Genomic DNA, 19,439 nt, shown 5'->3' on the forward strand with positions numbered 1-19,439 from the left:
ATAGCATTGAAGATAGCATTTTACTTTTTTCCCAACTTGTTTAATGGTACATTTGTTGCTTGTTTTTGTTTTTTGTTTTTTTGTTTTGCTTTTAGTTTAAACTTGCATCTCGGTGCAAGTACTGGTATGTGCCGATCATCAAGTATTCTTATTCTTAAATCGAATAAGGGGCAGGTATTAATACGAATGTATTCTTCTTTTCTGCTCATGGGTGTATTAGATACATTCATTCATTAAATTAATATCCTTATAGGCCTATAGGAATTGTATTGTACTGTGATATAAAACCATGTGCCTATTCTGCAAACAAAATACAATTAAATGAAACATAATACATCAACACCAAAATGTGTCCAGAAAAACATCTATCATAAAGAGAGGTAAATGTAAATTCCCACCGGAAGGAGTGTAATTTAACAGCAGCCTTTTCCTTTTTCTCCTTTGTACATGTAGTGTTTTGTATTTGTTGATGACATGTATTATTGTGTTTTTTTTTCTTCTTTTTTTACATTTCCGACTAATGACAATCAACCAATATTTTCCAACTCAATAACACATGGCAAAACAATAAGCACACAAAAGGTTGCCCCCCCCCCCCCCCCCCCCCCCCACACACACACACACACACACACACACACATACCCAAGCAGAACAAAAAAAAAACTCAGATGGCAGCAATGAGCCACCATAACTTTCCCTGGTGGGAGTCGACTTATGTTTAATGAGACTTGTCGAATTTAGGTTAATGCCCTAGTCTAGTACAAGATCCAGCGATTTGCAACGTTATAGTAATCATACAAATAGAGAAAGAATAACAGGATGGCAATATAGCCTACAAAAGGTGCCTGCTGACAGATAAATAAAATGAGGCAGTCTATCACGAAAAAAGAAAATAAATAGATAGATAGATACCTTTATTATCCCAAGGGGGAAAATGTGTTGCCCAGAGGCAGCACAGCAGTATATATAAGGTTATTTACAAAGTTACAGAGAAGTATGAAAAAGATAAAAAGAAAAAACAAGAACAGAGTACAGAGTACAGTAAGTACAGTAAGAGCAAGGTACAACAGGAAAGGGAACGAATAATATATATACATAAAGTGTCTTAAAGCACGACTATCAAAAAACAATACATAAATGTACTTTAGCAGCATATCAAACATGTACAGTGTATACAAGAGTGATATTGCCCTGCATTTCGTTTTTATGCACCACATATCTGGAACATATCTGGATCCGTATTTCTTTTAAAACACAACTAAAGGCCTAGCTGTTTGCCACTGCCACTGCCTTTCTATAGTTAGCATAGCATACTTTTATTTTTGAGCAGTGCTAACCGCTCCTATGTCTGCCTTTGTGTGTAGGTCGCTATGTCCTTACGTATATATGAGCACGAAATGGCTGTATAAGCATAAGTCACACGAGACTAATACCATAGAAAAATGGCCCATTTAAGGAGATATATGCATGTGTGTCATATCATTGTATAATTGTGTTTCCTTTGCTTGATGTCGAATAGAAACACACATTGAATTGTTGTTGAAATGTGCTGTATACATAAAACTGCCATGCCTTGCTACATAACAGCTCTGGAGGTATAGAGGAGTAGAGAGGCCTCGTCTTATTGCTACATAACAGCTCTGGAGGTATAGAGGAGTAGAGAGGCCTCATCTTATTGCTACATAACAGCTCTGAAGGTATAGAGGAGTAGAGGGGCCTCATCTTATTGCTACATAACAGCTCTGGAGGTATAGAGGAGTAGAGAGGCCTCATCTTATTGCTACATAACAGCTCTGGAGGAGGTATAGAGGAGTAGAGAGGCCTCATCTTATTGCTACATAACAGCTCTGGAGGTATAGAGGAGTAGAGAGGCCTCATCTTATTGCTACATAACAGCTCTGGAGGTATAGAGGAGTAGAGAGGCCTCATCTTATTGCTACATAACAGCTCTGAAGGTATAGAGGAGTAGAGAGGCCTCATCTTATTGCTACATAACAGCTCTGGAGGTATAGAGGAGTAGAGGGGCCTCATCTTATTGCTACATAACAGCTCTGGAGGTATAGAGGAGTAGAGAGGCCTCGTCTTATTGCTACATAACAGCTCTGGAGGTATAGAGGAGTAGAGGGGCCTCGTCTTATTGCTACATAACAGCTCTGAAGGTATAGAGGAGTAGAGAGGCCTCGTCTTATTGCTACATAACAGCTCTGGAGGAGGTATAGAGGAGTAGAGGGGCCTCGTCTTATTGCTACATAACAGCTCTGGAGGAGGTATAGAGGAGTAGAGAGGCCTCATCTTATTGCTACATAACAGCTCTGGAGGAGGTATAGAGGAGTAGAGAGGCCTCATCTTATTGCTACATAACAGCTCTGGAGGAGGTATAGAGGAGTAGAGAGGCCTCGTCTTATTGCTACATAACAGCTCTGGAGGTATAGAGGAGTAGAGAGGCCTTGCTACATAACAGCTCTGGAGGTATAGAGGAGTAGAGAGGCCTTGCTACATAACAGCTCTGGAGGGATAGAGGAGTAGAGAGGCCTCGTCTTATTTCACCCTCAACACGATGACAGACATCCTGGAACACCTGAGTCTGGTTTCCATGATTAGGGGACAGGAAAAGGGCCCACACATTCCAACGTGGTGCTGTTGGCAGTTTGGACGGTATAGAACCAACGCGGACCTTGAAGTGGACGTTGCAGAGTTTTGGGAGACCCTGAAGCCAGTATACTTTGGCACTCGCCCTCCCTCCCTGAAGTGGCCCCGTCCCCCACCACCAAGCCGTGGACCAGTTGGAATACTTGCGTCACGGACACAGTGGAGGCACCAGGAGCTGTTGTATCTCTCACCTCCCTCTTCAGGTAGTCCGGGCGTTTCGGGCAGTATTTTGATGCAATCGTGCACTTTACGATAAAAGCATGACATTTGGCACACAGCTATAGAACATGCCATATGGAACATTTTTGGCTATAGGGACATCGCAGATTTGTCTTGGGAAACTTGTGGGAGCCAATCAAAGTTGGGGTCTCATAGACTTTACTATACAGTAAAATAATACAAAAAAGAAATATGCTTTAAGTAGCATGTGAGGGGGTCAAACTAGGGTTTTTTGGGGGATTCTGAATCCAATGCAAGCATTTGTTTTGCATTGTTTTACATTCCTCGGGCTAAAAACGGATCTCATAAAACTATTGTTTAGTGATGAGTTTTGTGGGGGCCATTTTTCGGAAAGGAATGCTTTTCGTGCAAAACAAATGCTTGCATTGGATTCAGAATCCCGAAAAACCCCTAGTTTGACCCCTCACATGCTACTTAAAGCATATTTAGTTTTTGTATTATTTTACTGTATAGTAAATGTAAGTCTATGAGACGCCAACTTTGATTGGCTCCCACAAGTTTCCCAAGACAAATCTGCGATGTACCTATAGCCAAAAAATGTCCATATGGCATGTTCTAACTGTGTGCCAAATTTTATCGTAAAGTGCACGATTTTGCTTGCAGAGGCGTAATTTCTGAAAGACATATATGGCAATAAATAAGTTACCATAGTCCCATTTCTAAAATAGCAAAAATAGTGGATCTACAAGCTCTCAGCGCGACACGCTGAGAGCTTGTAGCTGGCTGGCTGGCTGTCACATGTAGATGGACACGCATCGATTGCAATGAAATCAGATTAATCTGCAAAAACAAGTCCACGAGTTGTGGACAATAGCCTACGCATAAAATAACAATATTTAAGGTTAAATGTGAACACTATAAGGGTGGCAGTGGCCGTCCCCTGATGACCCAAATGACGGCCCTGGGTGCTTGTTATTAGTGATACAGCAGCAGGCCCTCGATGACGGTGAGGCTGGCCCACTGAGCCATATTTATCCAACACCAATACCACAGACCACGCCGTGCATTGGCCGGCTTTGACTCAACCTCGGTCGCCTGTTTTGCTGAGTCTCGGGGGACTGTCTGCCAGTAGGCTACTCACTGTGGAGTGTCCAGCCAGCTGAACCAGCTGCAGGGATGTGCTGGGCCCCTGATTCAGCCCGGGAAAAAGAGTTGGAGAGGCCCTCATTGCGCGCTATAGAGAGAGAGATCTCTCTCTATAGCGCTGCTGCTACTCAAAGATTTGCCATTTCAGATCATGACAAGTGACAAGCCAGTGGGCCAGTCGTTGTCGGGTGGAAACCTTGTATGTCCAAAACCGTTTGTTTTGTATTTATCATTTTAAAAATGATTTAAACTAGTGAAAACAGCCGATCTGGTGCTTGTAGATCGGCTGTTTTCACTACTTTTGTGCAACGGCCTTGTATGATGAAGCAGGGCTTTGCTTTGCGAAAAGATTTATCAATTTGAAACTTGGAGATACGAGGTTTCTGCCCAACAGTGACGATTTACTTTGTTGGCCGCCCAGCCCCCAAAATGGAATGAAGGCCGACATTATTTTCCTAATGGCCGGCCTGTACCGGTCGGGAACCGGCCGTTCGGGAGTTGTCCCGCTTTTACCAATGGCCAGCACGTCCCTGACCAGCTGCATGGGTCTGTGTGATGTGGTCCACAGACTGCATCGTCAATGTGGGGCATCGGCTAAAATATCCTTATGGGTCACAGCAGCATGTAGCTGCTGCTGGTGATCCAGACAGAACCATTGGGCCCTATTGGCCCTATGCACAGCAGCCATTTTGGAGAGAAGTTGGATGGTCTTCTCACTTCCTTCAAAGGTGTTAACAATGATACTAATGAGGGCTCTGTTCCATTTCATGTTGCACAGTGGTTCTCAAACCTTTTACGCCTGCATTTGGTTCCATTTGAACACTCTCATAGTAACACCTTTTAAGGGGTCATTTGAAACCCCCAAGGAAGCACGAGGGTCCCTGGGCCACACGTTGAGACCCACTGGTGTAGCAGAGTGTTTCTAGTGAGCCAACATGCACAATATCAGCACCCTGACTCTGTTTGAGCAGAATGGAACAGAGCCTTCATTAGTATTATTGGTAACACCTCTGAAGGAAGTGAGAAGACCATCCAACTTCTAGCCAAAATGGCTTCTGTGCATAGAGCCTATTGGCACTGCTACTACAAGTATTGACTGCCCCCAAAAAGTGTTTTATCACATGCCTTCCCTGAATATTCTGCGTCGATCAGATCCGCAAACGGGAGCATTCAAAAGACGCCCGCGGGTCTTATCAGAGCTCTTAAAGGTGTATTCAGTAATGAAAGTGGCCGGGGGTCATCTTGTCCCTTACTGGCCTTACAGCGTGGAAATGTTTAGTTTTTTATAGATTTTTTACACCATTATAATGTTCTCGTTTTGATCATTAGACCCAATCACTGAATATCGGTAGGCCTACGTCTCCAGATTCAGGATATGTATGATACTGATTTACTATGAGACTGGAATTTTATGAGTTCAGTAGTTTACAATCTAGGCATTTAGCAGACGTTCTTAATTCAGTGCGACTGTGGTACTCAAAACCTTTATTTTGACTATCATAACTAAACATCATAACATAACTACGGCCATACTCTACCCTGATTGGTCGAGGACTGGCTGGCCACCTCTGAAAACCGAATCTAGCTATGCTCGTAACACGGGCTATGGTGGAAGTCCTTATATGGTCAGCACACATTCTAGTGAGGAGAATAAATGGAAAATGTACCAATTATATTTTTATTTGAATGAAATACAATCACTGAATATACCTTTAATTAAGCTTGTTTGAACTTCAAAGAGGTTGTGCAGTGTTTAGGTGTTGTTCTAGCCCGTTGCCCAAATAAAGTCCTTCTATTTCTAAATCCACCTGAGTGCCTGGACCTGGAGTTATTGTGCCTCTGTGGCACATGTCGTCCTCTTTTGCTCTGGTTGTGCAGTGAGTTGATTGATTTGGCCCTAAAAGTGTCAAACTCGTTCTATGCTCATTAGTGCTCGCTTTAATCAATAAATGCATCAAAACAGCAATCACTTTGACAGCTGTAAGAGAGGGGAGGGGGGAGTGTGTACTCACACAGACCTGTGATTCTACCTAGTATGCCTTTAAGTAAAAAAAAAAAAAGAAAAAGAAAAAAAGAAATCTGTACTTTTTCCACCACTGTCAGTCACTGTATGTCCAAAACAAGATGACGTGACGTGAGTATCCCCGGTGTCAATCTGACGTTGGACCAGTGTGGTCTGGGTATACGCTCCAGATGTGGAGGGACTCTTCCAGACGGTCCCATAGCTCATGAACTCTGTGCGGGAGAGAGAGAGAGAGAGGCCCTCCTTACCCTGCTGAAAAGAGCTCCCTCACAGCTGCAAGGTCCCATCCCCTGATGGGACCTTTATAGTGACCGCGTCGGTGCCGGCGGCTGGCTGGCCGGTCATCTGCAACAGTAAATTAATATGATTTATTTGGGGGCTTTTATGCCTTTTAGTGATAGGACAGTAGACTGACAGGAAATGGGGAGAGAGATATGGGGATTCGAAACCGCGACATGCTGTCAGACTGGCATTGCCCGCCCGGACCACCACGCCGGCGGCCCAGGCCTGTAGTTCTTAAACCTTTACACTTCACCGACCACCCCTTTAACTCAGACAGAATACAACCGAATGGACGGGTCCATTCGTCGGTTGTATTCTGTTTGTATTCTGTATGTATTCTGTTTATATTCTGTATTCTGTCTATTTTTTATTCTGTCAGAGTTACAGACTTGTATGGGAATCCCCTCAAGGAACCCTGGTCTACATCACCAATTGTCAAAGACCGGTTGACAACGCTGTGACTCTCACCATCTTGGACGGTGTCTTTCTGACTGGTCTTGCGTAACAGTGTCCTGTCCAGGGACGTGCTGGCCATTGGGAAAAGCGGGACAACTCCCGAACGGCTGGTTCATTCCCGGCCGGTCCAGGCCGGCCTTCGTTTCATTTTGGGGGCTGGGCGGCCAACAACGTAAATCGTCAACGTCGAGCAGAAACCTCATATCTCCAAGTTTCAAATTTGTAATTTTTTCCGCAAAGCAAAGCCCTGCTTCATCATACAAGGCCGTCGCACAAAAGTAGTGAAAACAGCAGATCTACAAGCACACAACGCCTCGCACCGCGAGGCGTTGTGCGCTTGTAGATCGGCTGTTTTCATTTTAAAAATTATAAATACAAAACAAACGGTTTTGGACAACGACACCCGACAACGACAAAATATAACTCATGTAATTGGCCCACTGGCTTGTCACTTGTCATGATCTGAAATGGCAAATCGTTGAGTAGCAGCAGCGCTATAGAGAGAGATCTCTCTCTATAGCGCGCAATGAGGGCCTCTCCAACTCTTTTTCCCGGGCTGAATCAGGGGCCCAGCACGTCCCTGGTCCTGTCTGTCTGTCTGGCTGCTGACATGAGTGAGCGTGCATGCAGGATGTACCCCAGGTGGAACACTGATATGATTAGCTATCTTGCTACTGCACTGCCAACGCTGAATGGCTATTATAATTTGTCACATATAAATGTACGCACTTTGCGTTCCGATGCCCACAATTCCTTCGTTCCAGTATAGATCCAACCTGATGATGCATTTGTGCTGTAAAGTGTCAGCCAGCCAGAACTAGCAGTGCCATAATTCGGAGCAAGCCTTTGCCTTGCATGCATATGTGCACTCGTTCCCCGGTTATACAGTCTAAATCTGCATCCCCTTGTTGTGGACGTCCGGCAGTGGAGTGAAGCTCCCAGAGTGACTTAGTAATTAGTGAATAAGTGCCAGGTACTTTGTGTCATTCAGCTCGCAGCAGTGTTGATTTGGAATAAAATGTAATTTCATTTTAGTTGTCTGAAATGTTATCGTTTTAGTCTAGTTATAGTCGACTAAAACTTCAGCTGATTTGCCGAAGTGCCTGAAGTGCCGAAATAGCCGAACTACAAGCTCACTGTGACACGTTGTGAATCTTGCAGATTGGCAAGATTGTTTTAGACAGTGACGATATCATAGTCAGGACAAAGCGTCACGGAGGGCCTTTCCCTCCCAACAAAAACAGACGCTTAAGGCAGGCGTTGTTGCTGCCAAAAATGTTACACTGTTAAACTGGAAGTCATCAACTTCTCCATGTTTCAAGAGATGGCTCAACAAGATGCTCTCCATTGCTAAGGTGGAACAAATCCGTCATGACGGAAGGACAGAATACACAAGCTAAGTTCCAAAAGAAAATGTGGACGCCATTCCTGACATTAGTTGAGTGTGATCTGGATGTCTGGCTAAATGGTGCATTTATATAGCACTTTTATCCAAGGCGCTTTACATAGACTGTGCATTACATTCACCCATTCACACACATTCATACACCGATGGTGAAGGAAACCATGCAAGGCACCAACCTACTCACCAGGAGCAATTAGGGGTTCAGAGTCTTGCTCAAGGACTCTTCGACATTAACTCAGGGGGAGCCCGGATTCGAACTGGGAACCCTTCGGGAACCCTTCGTGCTCTAACGTCGGTTTCTCTACCCCTGAGCTATGCCGCCCTATGTGCAACCATCACTTGTGGTCTCTTAAAGGAATAGTTCAACCAAATAATTACTTGTTTTCTACACCCCATGAAGCTTTGAATTCATGAGGATTTTTTATTTTTATTTTTATTTTGAGCCAATCACTTGACTACCAGTGGAGTCAGCCCTATCTAAACTTTGCCCTTGACTTTTTCAAAATATATATATTTTTTAATAAATATAATAGCCTGTGAAAAAGGACTTTATGCATAATGAGTTCTTAGTATAAATATTTGAATACAGAACTTACTTGTAACACAGTGTTTCTACATTGCAGTATTAATACTTCCACCACTGGCTGATTTATGTTTCTGTATGTACTGTTGATCTTGTTTTTGTCATTTTGTGTCTTGCATTATTGTTGTATACTATTTGACCAAAAAAGAAAAAGTAATTGGCATGTACAGTAAAGAGAGAAATAAAAACCCTAACAAACGCACAGAGGGCCAGGGAGAGGCAGAGCGATTCTCAATACTGCAGGAAATGCACCAAGCTGATGTTGGAGAAAGATACTGACAAAAAAAAGTGAGAAAAAAAAGTGAACAGCTCAGATGTAGGCTTCCTGTGAAAGCAGTTACTCATGCACTTCTGGTAAATGTAATGACCTGAGGGGTAGGTTACCGTAACTCTCTCCTGTTTACTTTTGTGCTCAATGTGTATAGCGTTGCACCATAACAATCACATTGTCAATCAACCAATTCTTTGTGTGTAAACCAAGAAGAGCTTTCTTTGGTCATTGCTTTCACGCCGAGAGAATCTCAGCCCATGCTCACTGTGGTGTACCGTGGTTCAGTGGTGGCGCTTCTCAAAACCAGGCCTGGAATTGCGTCATTTTAGGGGCAAGGCAACTTGGCCTTTGATGTTTTTTTTTTTTTTTTTTAGGGCACAAACGTTAAATGCCAGGGCATGAAGGCCATCAAATAAAACAATGATTTTAGTCCATTGAAACAATTACTTGAATTTAAGGGTTAAGGATGATTTCAAATGTAATCTGCAGTGAAATAAATGTGTATTTACATTCTGATCCATGCTCAGTTAGCATGCACCTATCAAAGTTACTGGATTGGTTCTGGGATTCAGAATGTCAACAAAGGACACTGGAATGAAAGATACTTTGGTGTCTACATGTTGACAAGAAAGAGACAGAGGAGAAAGTGTTACAGTCAGCTGGGCCATTAAGGCCACTGGGGCCTCAGGGCATGTCATCGTTTTGAAGGTCACAAGGCCAAACTGGGGGCCATTGACGGCCATGGCCTTCATGGCCTCCCTGAAATTCCTGCCCTGCTCATAACATTGATCCCACCCCATTTGAAACAATGCTATGCCTGGGAGCTAGGGACATCTAACAGTATAAGACAGAATTTGTCGATTTTGTCAAGATTTTATGATATTTTCCAAAAATAGACGTTAAATAGAGCAGGGCTTAAAGGAGTAGTTCACCCCCAAAATGCCTTTTTTTTCTATTGATTACTCACGCCATGGAGACTTGAGTTCAATAATATATTTTGGTATTTGTCGCATTCCTAAGACAAAACATTTATTTGAATACACACTACACATTGAATAGTACCCCCAATGATTCCGGATGGGGACCCAAATGCATTTGGGTCCCCATCCGGAATCAATGGGGGTACATTTATTGAAATCAAATTATTGTCTTAGGAATGAAAAATATATATATATATATATTATTGAAGTCAAGTCTCCATGGCATGAGTAATCAATATAAAAAAACTTTTTTTTGGGGGTGAACTGCTCCTTTAAGAGTTTTGGAAACAAATACATGTAGCAGCAATCTTTTGCAGTCACTTTTGGTACGATTAGCAGCCTTTCCCCCGAAACTAATTAAACAGTACAAACAGGGACGTGCTGGCCATTGGGATAAGCGGGACAACTCCCGAACGGCCGGTTAATTCCCGGCCGGTCCAGGCCGGCCATTAGGAAAAAATTAAAAATAAAATGACGGCCTTCGTTCCATTTTGGGGGCTGGGCGGCCAACAAAGTAAATCGTTACTGTCTGGCAGAAACCTCGTATCTCCAAGTTTCAAATGTGTACATTTTTTCGCAAAATAAAGCCCTGCTTCATCATACAAGACGCAATATCTCTCTCTATAGCGCGCAATGAGGGCCTCTCCAACTCTTTTTCCCGGGCTGAATCAGGGGCCCAGCACGTCCCTGAGTACAAAAAAGCCACCTGTTTAAAATGTGTTCAAAGGTAACGCAGCTCTGTTTATATGTGCAGAGTAGGTCTCTATGTCAGAGAGGTCCACTCGGCACAGATAGCGCAGGAAAGCAGTGCCAAATCAGGTCCTGTTTACTGAGTCTAAAAGAGTTCAAGTGGTTAATGTTACATTATTGATTTGGCTTTGAATTAGATCCACCTTTTGTCCTGAACACACACACTGTTCACTGTGACGGTCTGCTCTCCCTGCAAGCACCTGTATTCACAAGGCTTTACATAACACATCCAGTCTGTCAGCTTGTAGGAGCTGTGACTCGCAGCCTGTTTCCTCTGTCGTCGTGGAAACCATGAATGTAAACATGGCCCTGCCGTCAGTTACACTTCTTCATATTTCACCGCTGCTCGAGTCGTGCTGCGGCGGCTCGGAGCAACACAGTGTTTTCAGCTGTGTGTCTGTCTGTGTGCGCAGACACACAGCTCAGCTGCTTGTCTGTCTGTGTGCGCAGACACACAGCTCAGCTGTGTGTCTGTCTGTGTGCGCAGACACACAGCTCAGCTGCGTGTCTGTCTGTGTGCGCAGACACACACACAGCTCCCGGTAACCCAAACTACTGCTGCTCTGGGCTAAATTTAGCGTTTTAGAGATGGATGCAAGTTTAACAACATTGAAATGATGGTCTTATTTTACCCGTTTAGCCACAATTATTATTCATAATATATACTTTATGCAGCCTTGGGTCTTGGGTCTGTAATAATAACCGTGAGGGAAAGGAGATGAATCCAGGTTTCTATGATTTTAAGAATGAAAATCTGCAAGCAGCTACGGTAAGTGCATACACATGCACATGCATGATGCATGCATGTGTGTGTGCATTCGTGTGTCGTGTGCGTGCACTCATGCACTTAGGTACACAAACTGGTATGCGTGCATGCATATACACATGTACACACACACAAGCACATACGCACAGTCGCACACGTGCATGCGTACAAAACACAGACACACACACCGACGCACGCACACGCACGCACGTACGCACGCACGCACGCACGCACGCACGCACGCACGGACGCACACACACACACACACACACACACACACACACACACATCTCTCTCTCACTGTACACACACACACCTCCCAGCAGAACACACACATACTGTACATACGGACAGTACACACCCCTGCACTTAAGGCATTGTGTGCAGACATGTGCCTATGCACTCAGACTACACACACACACACACACACACACACACACACACACACACACACACACACACACACACACACACAGGAACCAAAGTAATTAGTGCATAATGTCCAGCGTAGTAAAACAACAATACTCCACATTCAGGTCTCACGGCTGAAGCCCTGTGAGGCCAGCTGAGGGATTTGGCAATCCGTCTCTGCCAAAGTTCCCCTGGTTTTATGGCAGCTTTTACTTGGCTTCTCTGCTGCTCCGAGAAGCTTTTAACGGTGCCAATGGGGAGGCAATTTGCCTACGTTGTTTATCATTAAAACAACTGGAAAACCATAGCAACAAAGATCGTTTCTTTGGTTGTGTGTGCTCTAGCCCTACACCTTCGAAAAAACTTACTAGGAAAGGCTACTGGAAAAAAAGAAAAAGTTTCAATCTGTTCTTTTTTTTTTTTTAAACACTTGAAGCGTTTGCTACATATCGTCACTGTCAGGCAGAAAACCTGTATCTTCGAGTTTTAAATGTGTACGTTCTTTTTTTTTTTTTCAAAGCCCTACTTCATCATACAAGAGTGTCACACAAGAGTTGTGAAAATATTCGAGGCTTTGTGTGCTTGTACTGTAGATCGTCTATTTTCACTATTTTATCCACCTGTTTCCGCGAGAATTTACTGTAGCATTATTTGGGTGACACTTCCGGTTAACAGCAGACATACAAGCTTGCGTCGCGTCGCAGATGCAACCGTTGTGAGCTTGTAGATCACTCTCGGCTGCGGCGCCGGAAGCTGCCTGCTCATTCTGCGCAATGCACGATGGGATGTTGGAAAGTTGTGGATAGTTTTTTTTTTAAATAATAACAAAAAAGGAATGTTTTGGACATACAAGGTTTCCACCGGGCGATATATTATTATGATTATTATTATTATTTGTTTTTTAGACCACTTCTTGTGTTGTTGCGTCGTTTCACTCACTGTACTACATGACGTGACCTCATTTATAATACGTTGCATGCACTTCTTCTCTGACATGTTTTTTATTTGTCCCTGGAAAAAAAAGAAAAAGACATGTCACGGGGGGACAACAAACAGGTGGTGTTGATAACAGCCCTGATTACTGTCCGGTAGAAGAGGAAAAGGCATTCGACAGCCTTGTAGACAACGAAAACACAAAACATGGGGCAGCAATTACAGCCGTCCGCCTGCTGACGCTAATGCACCCCCCCACCCCCACCCCCACCCCCCGACCAACCACCCACCCACACACCCGCCCACTCCGTACTGCAGAGCAGCGTTGCTATCTCGCTTTTAAGCAAATTATTTGCAGTGTTGATTTTGTCGACTAAAACTATGAAGAAAGTATTTGTTCTTTTTTAACTGACGAAAACTACATAAAAACCAGGGCCGGATCTAGGCATAGGCAAGGGGGGGCAATGCCCCCCTAAATGCCCTGTTAGCCCCACCAAACATGATGGCATGCAAAAATCTAAAGTTTCAAAAATATTAAACTATTTGAAATGTTATGTTACAACTAGGTAGATGGATAGATAAACTGATAAGATATTAGAGAGAGAGAGATAGATAGGTCTAAGCTTTAACCTGTTGTTTGTATTGCATGTTATAGGTATTAGTGTGCCAAAATGCTTAGTTTTCTATGCATTTAGGGGGTTTGTCCCCCCATTTTTTTGGTGACTCCTCTATCAGTTCTTCCTGCCCCACCTATAGTGCTAAAGGCTAATCCGGCCCTGATAGAAACTATAGTATTTGATGACTAAAACCAAGAGGACTAAATGTATTGACAATTTTGTCAACAAATAAAAAGTAGACTAAAATGAAGAGATCAGACTAAAAGATGTTTGGTTGCGCTCTGTAAATAATAGCGCTGCGACACGCTGTGAACTTGTAGATCAGCTATTTTCAGCATGCAACCCAAGTGTAAAATTAGCAATTACAATGCTATCAGCGTCTGCCAAAATATATTTTCGTCGAACAAAAATCAACTGTAGATTGAGCCGACTAAAATCTTCTGATATTTAGTCGACTAAAAACTAGACTAAAACCAAAACATTTCAGATGGCTAAAATGACACTTTTTCCCCCCAAGATTTTGTTTTGGGGAAAATAGCAGATCTACAAGCTCACAATGTGTCGCAATGTGTTTGGTAGATCGGATATTTTCAAATAGCCAATGTATATTGGTTTAAAGTGCCCATGTGTTTACAGTCTCTTCCCATAGACCTACAGTAGGTTGCTTACTTCTCTCGCCAAAATCTGGCAATCGTGCCCTGCAGTCGAGCGGCACAGAAGCCGTTGCCATAGTTAGCTTAATAACATCACCCCGTTAACGCTCTCCACCAAATGAAGGAGGCAGCGTGACACTCCGCTCCCAGGACAGTTTATACAACCTGACGTTCATTTTAATGGATCTGCGGTGGAGTGCGTAATGGTTGTCTGCAGAGTTGCATCTCAGTTGTAGTTATAAATGCTCCCACCGACCTTCACACGCTAGGGGCCTCCCCTGTGCCCGGGGAGCGGAGAGGGGAGCCGCGGTCCTGCTCTTTCTCAAGCCTCTGCTTGTTTTAAAAATGACTCTGCATTTCAAAGGCCAGTGCGAGAGAAAAAAAGGGAAAAAAACTAAGAAAAGGTTGGGTAACATCACCAGGAAGACGGCACGACCGGCCAATTCCTGGTAGTGATATTATAGTCCTAACAACACCGATTCAATACTTTTTTTCCCAGGGAAACTAGAAGAAGGGGGGGGGGCAAAACTTTGACGGGGATTAAAAAAGATCTGGATTTGATCAAGAAGTTTCTCAAGACGGCGGCAGCGCTGAAAAGTGTGTCCGTATCACTTCAGCTGCGCCGTCCACATTCTGAGCTCCAAGAATAACAGGGGCCGAGCAGCAGGCCCTGAGCTCTGTCAACGTGCTGAAACAATGACAGAAAGCAGTCAGTGTTGTGTTCAGCCGGGGCGGGTGGGCTCCTGGCTGGCTCGCCGGCGCTGGTGGTGGACAGGGGTGTCACACCCAATTCTGGGCCCTGGGTACGAGGATTCAGCACTCACATTGTGTGCTTTAACTATTGAAAAATAGCAGATATACAAGCTCACAGAGCCGCGCTGTTATTTTTTTTAAATCATGAAAATCTTTCTTTGAATATATATATATATTTTTTTTAAGATTTGTTTTTGGGCTTTTATGCCTTTATTGGATAGTACAGTAGACTGACAGGAAACGGGGGGAGAAATGGGGAGAGACATGCGGCAAAGGTCGTCCGGATCGGGAATCGAACCGACGACGCCGCCAGGCATCAATGCCTATATGGTGTGCGCTTAGACCAGTAGGCCACTGGGCGCCCCATTCTTTGAATATTTCATTAGGTTTTTTGAAAAACCTATGTTTCTATGTCAGTGGTGCAGCTCAAACCTTTCCGTGTGAAGGAGCCCCAAAATGTATTGTCCACGGGCCCCCATCTCAAAATATTTAGTTCCAGGGACCCCCCCCCCCCCCCCCCCCCGAAGCAAAATTTGAGTTACAAATGTTCGCTAAAAAATACATAATTATATTCAAAGATGTGCACACATTTTCACAACTTTTTCAAAAATAGCAGATACAAGCTTGCAGTGCGGCACTCGGTGCCGCGCTGCGAGCTTGTAGATCTCCTATTTTTCAATAGTTTAATCCACTTTGGGCCCTATAGTAGCCTAACTCAGTCCCACTCCCCCCCCCCCAACCCCTTAATTGTGACGCCCCTGGTGGTGGAAGCACTGTGGGTGTAGAGTAGAAACAATAATGCGGGTGTGAAGTTTTCTGCCATCATCTCCCTGACACCAAACCGAAAAACCGCCGCCGCCCGCCCGTCCGTCCGTCCGTCCGTCCGTCCGTCCGTCCGTCAGTCCGTCAGTCCGTCCCAGCCCCATGCAGTCGGACTGAATGGAGAGGGAGATAAAGAAGACGTGGAGCTTACGGCGTTGATGGCCGCGCACCGGTTGGCTGTCACCGAGGAATGCCACCGTGGCCGTATAAACAAACACCACGTAATGAATTAAACCCACGGGAACAGCTGCTGCACCCAGCAGAGTCTCTTCATGGCGACCGCACGCCACATACTGCGGCGGCCATGTTCCCTGTGACCCCCCCCCCCACCCCCCACACCACCGCCACCGCGTCTGAATAACTCTATGGCTGCTTTGTCATCCCCCCCCCCCCCCCCCCCCCCCCCGCCTCGCCACCATTCGCTGCCCAAGTGTGGGTAGGTTATATTTAGACGCCCCTCATGGGAACGAAGGGGTGGAGGTATAAAAGCAATGTCCTGGTGGTAACATGAACCGGGCAAAGAGGAAGTATTGAAAGAACACTACAATGCCAGATAATGGCACTCGTGCACGCACGTTGTGCACTGCCCTGTTCTCCCACACACACACACCACACACACACACACACACACACACACACGCACGCACGCACGCACACACACACACACACGCACGCACACACACACGCACGCGAGCGTGCACACATTGTCGCACGCACGCACACACACACAAATACGCACGCACATTTATGATTGTAAACTGTAGGCCTACCTTCCAGTGTTTTCCTACACTGTACTGTAATTCGCAGGTACATTTGCACACTCTCAGTTTCTGTGGTGCTGTGCATTCATTCCCCAAAACCCTAATCTTAACTATTAGTTTGCTCACCCTTGCCTGCCAACTCTTACATTAAGCAGTGAGGGCCGGCAAAATGGATACTACATCCCAAATAATACTGTGTACAAGAGTGTACTCACACACATGCAGCATGCATGCATACACAAGCATATGCACGCGCGCGCACACACACACGCACACACGCACACACACACACACACACACACACACACACACACACACACACACACACACACACACACACACACACACACACACTGTTGTGTGAGCGTGAGCTTTTCCATGGCTGTTCCTCCACGTTTCCTCGACGTTTATAAAAATGTAGAAAGAAAGGCAAAAAAAAAAAAAAAAAAAGCTGCGCAGGCAAAAACACAACAGAGATGCCAGACCTGAAAAACTGGAGACAGACTAGTGCGCGTGCGCGCGTAGATTTGCGTGTGTGTGCGTGCGTGTGTGTGCGCGGGTGTGTGTGTGCGTGTGCGTGTGCGTGTGCGTGTGCGTGTGTGTGTGTGTGTGTGTGTGTGTGTGTGTGTAGAAGCATTGTGGTTATTGTTACATCCAGGGGCGTCACAAGGAAAGTGGGACTGAGTTACTGGGGACCAAGGTGGAGGGGCCCTAATAACTTTATCTATTGAAAAATAGCAGATATACAAGCTCGAGTGCCGCGCTGCGAGCTTGTAGATCTGCTATTTTTGATAAGTTGTGAAAATGAGTGAAAATCTTTGAATATATGTATTTTTTAAGCGAACATTCCTAAGTCAAATGTTGCTTCTGGGGGGTTCCCTGGAACTAAATATTTTGAGATCGGGGGCCATGGCCAAATACATATCATCTTGGGGGTCCTTGACATATGTTTCTTGCACACATTTTTCACGATTTTTCAAAAATAGCAGATATACAAGCTCGCAGCGCGGCACTCGGTGCCGCGCTGTGAGCTTGTATATCTGCTATTTTTCAATAGTTAACATTCATGGGGGGGGGCCCGCAGTGAATCCCTGTACCCAGGGCCCAGAGTTTGGTGTGACGCCCCTGGTTACATCCTCCACAAACAAGCTGCTCCTTTCCTTGTGCTCATTGTGTGGAGGAAGGAATGATGGCTGCTGCTCGACGACGTGACCCCGGGGCAGACAGGAGACTGTCACCGTGACGTGACACCACGATACGGCACCACTTCCACCTTAAGCCCCACACCTTGAGCATCTCTCTCAGTCGTCCATCAATCAAACCCTTAACAGTTGAGTATGTGTGTGTGTGTGTGTGTGTGTGTGTGTGTGTGTGTGTGTGTGTGTGTGTGTGTGTGTGTGTGTGTGTGTGCGCGCGTATGTGCATGCGTGTGTGTGCATGCGTGTGTGTGCATGTGCGTGCCAGAGAGACAGAGAGAGAGAGACAGGCAGAGAGAGAGAGAGAGAGATGAAATCTTGCATAACATTGGTCTGTCTTAAAGAAAAAAGAAAAAAGGAAAAGTACCGCACTCACTTCCCTTTCTACGCCAGTGAATGAGATCATTCAACGCCGGAATTACTGACATACTTTGGCTATTTATTTATTATTTCTATCAGGGACAGACAGTGCACTTTAATTAACGATACAAAGTAAATGTTGCCCAGGGACTAATTTTGAACTGCCAAGCGTCATTCGCTAAAAAACATAAAACAAAAAAAAGCTGACATTACGTACGCGCGGCTTAGCACAACAATAACAATGACATAGCAATGATGGACTACCATTGCGTCAAACGGCACTTGTTATTTTATTTTTTTGTATTTGTATTGTATGCATTATGCAGTATATTATATCATTTGTGTTATCCTTTTATTATAAGCTTTGACTGTACTATCTGTACCATTAATATCGTGTTGATGAAGTATTCAATCAATCAATCAATCAATACATTTTGTGGGGCATGCAGGACTCCCCTGCGTCAGATGTTGATGTTGATGCATCACGGTGGTCTTCTCTTTCACCTGAAAGAGAGAAAGGTGAGCAGCGAGCACTCGTCAGTGGAATAGTTCACAGTTCAACGTGTTATCAGGTGCACGGTTCCATGGCAGAAACGGTATCTTTGAAAAGATCCCCAGCACTCACCTGGTCCCTTTTTTAGGACCTCTTATTTATTGTGTCGCTTTAGCAGCGGATCACTCACAGAGGTTTTCCGGCCCTCCTCTGCGTGAAATCTCCTTTTCACATGAGATTGGGTTGGATCCTTTTAGGATATCAAGGATTACGGTTCCTTAAGGATTCCCTCTTCATGGTCCGATTCCTTTAACGATTCCTTTTCTTCGTCCGTAACTCTGTAACACTGTGTACGAATGGAACCAAAATGGCCCTTGAAATGAACGGGTTTGACAACGACTGGTATTGTAATTGTAGCAGTCAACACAACAGCTCTGACAGATTGATAAAACCCCGTTCCGGAGACGGTTCCAAATGTCACGGATCATGGACCCCGATTCCGGTATATCTCAATGTTGGATCCGGTTCCTGCGGTTCCTCCAGTTCTGGATCCCAACCCTACACACAGGGGCGTCACAAGGGGAAAGTGGGACTGAGTTACTAGGGCCCAAGGTGGAGGGCCCTTCATTATTTAGCTATTGAAAAATAGCAGATATACAAGCTCACAGCGCGGCACCGAGTGCCGCGCTGCGAGCTTGTAGATCTGCTATTTTTGAAAAGTCGTGAAAATGTGGGCAAATCTTTGAAAATATGTATTTTTTAAGCGAACATTTGTAACTCAAATTCTGCTTCTGGGGGATCCCTGAAACTAAATATTTTGAGATGGGGGTCTGTGGCCAAATACATATCATTTTGGGGGTCCTTTTACATGAAACAGTTTGAGCACCACTGACATAGAAACATAGTTTTTTTCAAAAAACCTTCATAGACTTTTTTTTTTACAAAAGCT

The sequence above is a fragment of the Nannobrachium achirus genome (genome assembly GCF_963921795.1).
Source record: "Nannobrachium achirus genome assembly, chromosome: 22".
Classification (NCBI taxonomy): domain Eukaryota; kingdom Metazoa; phylum Chordata; class Actinopteri; order Myctophiformes; family Myctophidae; genus Nannobrachium; species Nannobrachium achirus.